A 5653-nucleotide genomic window follows, 5' to 3' on the forward strand; every position below is an offset into this window, starting at 1 on the left:
ACGCTGCTTCGCCCCGCTTTTTACATGCTCCTAGAACTGTAGTATTGTTTAATATTTTGTAAGCTTCACGTTGTTTTGCAGTTCGCGTGTTATCGTCTTTACGCGCCTGCATTTGTTGTCTACTTGTGCCTCGCTTCTCCCATGCCAAGCCTTGTGTTCTAATTCTGGAGTGGTGGCTCAATTATAAAACGTGGGGATCACTATTTTCCATCGCGTCGCGCCGTGGCTAACGAGGTAGCTGTCTTTGATGACATGCCAACGCGAGCGACGTAGTGAGCGTGTGCACGAATGGAGTGTCGTCAGGTAGCGCACGGCATCATCGAACGCAATCCGACCTCGCATGTAGCTTCTGCAATTTTTCCCCTGGGGCAGTAGTACTATCGCCGAGAAATGTATCCTGACTATTCCGCAGAAACGATCTGTGCACGCGGTGCTGCAGAATCCGTGCAGGGAGCGCAGCTTCACTTCCGTGGGTGCAGCCCAACTGCCCGTCCAAAGATATCTACTCAAGATACCACTGAAACCATTGGCTGACTGGCTGGCTTCTTGTGCAAGGAGGCTCAAGCTCCAACTGTGCGAGCGTGGGAGAAGTGTAGCCGATAAGATCGCCGTGTGAGCCAAGTTTGGAACTTCTGCTAATAGTCCTTTAAAATTATGGTGTGCATAAGGTTAACAAGTGACAGTTCAGTTATTGTTCATATATGCTCAGATTTGTTGCTTAGAGTACCATTGTGCGTTCAACTTAGAAAGTGAAATGATAAGCAAGGCTTAAAATTACTGCTTGGCTTTTATTTCCCTTTCCTTCGCTCCAGTACCTTTCGCCTCCTCTAACCTGGTTAGGCAACAAAACTGCCTCCTGCATCTGCTTTGAGTATGTATTTTGATAGGCTCGTTCCTTCTTTACTCTTGTGTTTGGCTTGGTTGGAACTGAACATAACCAGCCACAATACTTTAATTCACTCTCAGCAGGATGGGCTAATGAGGATGAGAGCTTATCTCGGAGGCTTGCAGTCTATGCACAAATTCCAAGTGGCCCATCCCAAGCACTCTGCGGAGTTCAACTTGACACTAATGCTTGTATTTGCAACTGGTGAAGCGTGCTTAAGCGTCTACTGTCCAAGCCTTTGGGGTAGTGAACAGGAAGAGTTTCCAATTGTGAGGGGACGTTTCACATTCTATTGCTTTTTAACTCCGCACTGTGTAAACTGTTTTGGAAAATTGCTCAAGTGAATTTACTTAGTGGTAAGGGGCATTATAAAATGTCCCATATTTCTTCACAATGATGCAAGTCTCGTCAGAAGCCAGCTGCTAGAAAACACATTCGCGGGGTGTGTGTTGTGTGCCCATTAGCTGTTTATTTTTCTTCCACAAAACGGGCACTTAAACAATCCTTTAAGCCAACAGGGTTAAAAAATGGTTCATCAAGTACAACTTCAGGGTAATGGTTGGTGTCAAGCGTGACATTGCCCACTCCTGAGAGTACTTCTTAATACCTTGTGCAAGAACTGGAGCCAAGGCCACATGCGTGGATGTGAATGTCTGTCGGTGTTTGTGAAAGTTGCAGTACAGCTGGAAGGTGTATGGATCATGGGTGGCTTTAACAATAAAATGACTGCTGAACGTACTTTTGCTCTGGTATCAATGAGCAGCATGTGAGCATTGATAAGTGCTTCACTGTTGACATTTTCGTCACACAACAGCAGGCCATGTTACGGCCCCCTGGCAAATATTCATGAAAAACACTGGACGAAAAAGCTGCCAACACATGGAAACCATGTTGATCACGGCACCTTTCCTAGTACTTCAGTACCATTTATCAGCGCTGCGTTTTTTCCCCCCAACTAGTAAACTATCCCAGCGTTGCACCTTAAGCCAGAAATCAAACACTTGCTTGTCAATGACAAGTGATCTGCCAAACTTCCGTGTCTATGCAAAAAGTGAGTAGCTCTACTTTCTGTGCACTGTTTGTGGTGTGAAGCTCCATTTCTAAACAAAATGCCAGGGTTCTTCTGGAAGATGCACAGCATTAAAACATCGACAAAAAAGGAATAAGCAAGCAATACTCTCTTGCACTACACTAGAGTCCTGCGGGAAAGCCAAACCAGCAAGTGATCTTTTTCTACGAAGCGCTGCAGACGAGCCAAGAAAAAGATTCCTTTTTGCGGACACCAAAGCTACGCTGCAAAGCCAAAATGTGTGGTGTCTGTTACTGCAGATTAGCTGCAAGACAAGCATGTTCACGCAAAGATTTATGAACCAGGCTGGCGGGGTAACAAAATCATTGAATGAGGTTATAACAAAATGTGTTATGAAAAATGATATAATACTGTTTGCTATAAATAGCAATTAAAGGTATAAAATGGTTTTGACACTAGTTAAGAGGCCTGTTGGAAATCATTGGAACCTAAAGAACAACATTTCATACAGCTGCAAATGTGAAATAGCAAAGCGTGGTTGGGGCCTGAATTCAGCAGGCATGCTCCAGCTGAGAATGTATAATTGCAGAGCAAAATAATTATAAAGGCCTCGGGTAAAGGTGAGCTTAGTTGAGTTATCACCAAGGTATTTGGTAGAGAGAATAGTTACAAAAATAAAGAAGCAACATGGGACGCTTTATTTTCCCTAATTTAAGTTTATCAGCACTGAGCTTCATGTTCTGCATGTCCCATTGAAGAATGTTACACCTGCATGCACTCGGCACATCACATTTTACGGTATAACACAGTTTACTTCAAACATAGGTAAATAAGAGAATATTGCATAAGCAGTTCATTTATACGTGAAATAGAAACAGCAGGGTTTTAAACGAAGCCCGTAAGTGTGCTGAATGAAAGGGACCAATGATGAGTTTATGTTGTTACTAATAACAAATTTCAACGACCTTGTCTGAAACAAACCCCGTCTATGGAGGGACCGTGTGTAATCATAAGATTTTTTTTTATAAAAGGTTGTAAATGCCCTGTAAATGTATGTCAAAAGATATTTTAACGCCCTAGTTGTGGCCTGTGAGTCATCGGCGCTTTTTTCTGGTGTTTAGATGATCAAGGGCTGTTGTACGGGATCCACCTTCTCTTCTCACTTTGGTCACCATCTTTGTTAGTCACTGCATTCATGTGCTTGGTCAGGGAGCTAGCAAGCGAGGACGACAGTCGGCACCAACTGTCAGCCGAGTTCCTTCAGGCTGGGACAATTGCTGGAGAGGCTAAACAATGTTTTTAAAATCCCTAACTGAGAGCTTTCACTTTTTGTTTTGTTAAAGAACATTTAGGCAGCCCTTCAAGAACTGTCCGAAATAACAAAAATGACTATTGTGCCCATTAAATAGTTCATCTACGCACTGTGAACGATGGCATAAAATCTATCAATGCGGACCTACCCTTTGAACCTGCTTAATATTTAGCAGAGACTCACTCCATTGGCTGTTTTATGGCACTGTGGGTGGGCTACTGGTTTCCACCTATGGAGCGTGTGGGCCGCGCTAGTTTCCAGTCGTCCTGTCAAATGTTTTTGGAGACTAGCACTACCCTGCAGTGTACGAGCCATGGATTCCTTAGGTTGGCCATGTGAAATTCTAGTGAATCGTTACAAGCCACCAAAGAAACTGAGCATTTGTTTATCGACCACTGTGTTGTGGCCACGAAAAGTTTTGTTCATTAATTAAAGACTAACAAATGACATCAATTTTATTGCAAACTTCAAACAAATAACTGGTATTACAGAAAATGTGTAAAGCAGCTGGAGCTCCATAGCCACTTTCCAGCTATTTCTCCATGCCATCAGAGAATCTTGTTTGTGCGACTAACAGATACCGACCTATTCCACTGCAAAGAAACATAACTGGGCGATTGTAGTGGGGCCTCTAGTTCCGTTTGATCATATCACTTGAGTGTTTACGTACAGTTAACATACTGATGACTGTGTTTATAGTGCATGCACATATAACATCAATGTAGTTTGAAATTGGGATCTTTTTCACCATTTCTTTTTGTTAAATTCGCCCCATGACAGCCTTGACGTTTGCCTATCAATTACATTTGCAGCATGCTCGCTGCTTATACCTGTTTACACAAACAATCCGTAGATGCTTTCATGTTCCAAGCACATCTTAAGATTCTCTTTGACGTTGCTTATTGAGCCTGTGCAGAACCCATAGGTTTTCATATGCTGGAGTGCATGTAGGTGTATTAGACATGATGGCCGGCCAAGCGTACACCCTTCCTATTACCGTCTGTACAGCCTCTCTGACCCTATCGTCTGGGTGTCTTGAATTAACTTCCTTTGCATGAGGGACTCAGTCAAGTCTGGCCAACATAGCGTACACCACGGTACAGTGAGACGTGAAAGTTATACCAGTGCAGTGGCTATGAGATGAAGCGTCTAGCTAGTCTACCTTTTGAAGGTCGCAGGTCCTAAACTGTCGTAGAATCATGTATTCTAATACGAAATCTTTGGTTTCTACTAGGAAATCTTTTTAAGCGCTGAATATCACGCAATTATGATGCTTGTGGCGCATGCTCACAAGACTTTTCTGCTCATAAAACGTATCGTGGGTGTAAAACAAATTTTAAGCTACAATTTCGCCCACTAAAAAATAAGAAGTTCCCGATTTTCGGAAGTTTTCCTTCCTAATATTTCAGAAGAGGAGATCTACTGTAGTGGTACGTACGTGGTACATGTGTGGGGACACCAAAGATTACCTCTCCTATTCTTGGCGCAATTGTCTGTAATTGTAATGCGCACATGTGCCTAGTAAAAAACAGTTGCCGCCACTACCTTTCATCCTCGGCACTGTACATTCTGATTATCTTTTGGCGCTGCTAAGTTGTCTTCATTTCGAGAACACACACCGCGATTTCAGGTCGCCCATTTAAGCATTCTAAACTTGCCGTGGTGCAAACTGTTGATAGCAGATGCCGCCGCGCCGACATGCGTCGGAAGGTTCACAGAATTACGCTCGGACGGTGTCTTTTCTTGTGTGGAACGTAGCTTGGTCGAACGAGGCCAGTCGGCTGTGCGATGTCGTCTCACGTACGCTGAAACTGTACGCAGGTACCATCGGCGTACACCAAGCATAACCAAGCGGTCACAGGTCAACATTACTCGAGAGCGGCTATTTTGCTGCGGTCTGGAAAGGCTGGCTGGGTCCCCACGCAATACATAATCACAAGCAACTTTCTCACGTTTTCAGATAGTGCTTCTAACAATATGAACTCCGGTTTATCTACGTTGTCGGCCCGAGAAAATCGGAGCTTCGTCACGCTTTCGGATACGCGACTCCATGTAGTACGCGAAACGGCAGCTGGCAAGCTGGCAGCAGCAGCAGCATCGCCGGCTGCTCCCGCAAGAAGAAAAATTGTTTGTTTAGAAAAGTTTTATCAGTTCAATGGTGCGTTATTTTGTACTGCAGATAAAAAAAATGTGTATTTCGGACTACAATACACAAAATAATGACAATTATTAATGTTATGACGTCATTATGACGTCACGCGTGGCAGCAGCCGTTGCCAGGGGGGCGTGGCTGGTGCCACGCGCGTGGCAGAAGACGCTGCCTACGGAAAATTGCCCTGCCTATAAAATTACTAAGAGAGGGCGCTAGCTACTTAACAAGATCATGAATGGTGTTTCAAAAGCGTTGTCATTTGTCTACTGCTGT

This window comes from Haemaphysalis longicornis, unplaced genomic scaffold (genome assembly GCF_048455015.1).
Source record: "Haemaphysalis longicornis isolate Haplotype H1 unplaced genomic scaffold, Haemaphysalis longicornis Haplotype H1 scaffold_2, whole genome shotgun sequence".
In the NCBI taxonomy this organism is placed as follows: Eukaryota; Metazoa; Arthropoda; class Arachnida; order Ixodida; family Ixodidae; genus Haemaphysalis; species Haemaphysalis longicornis.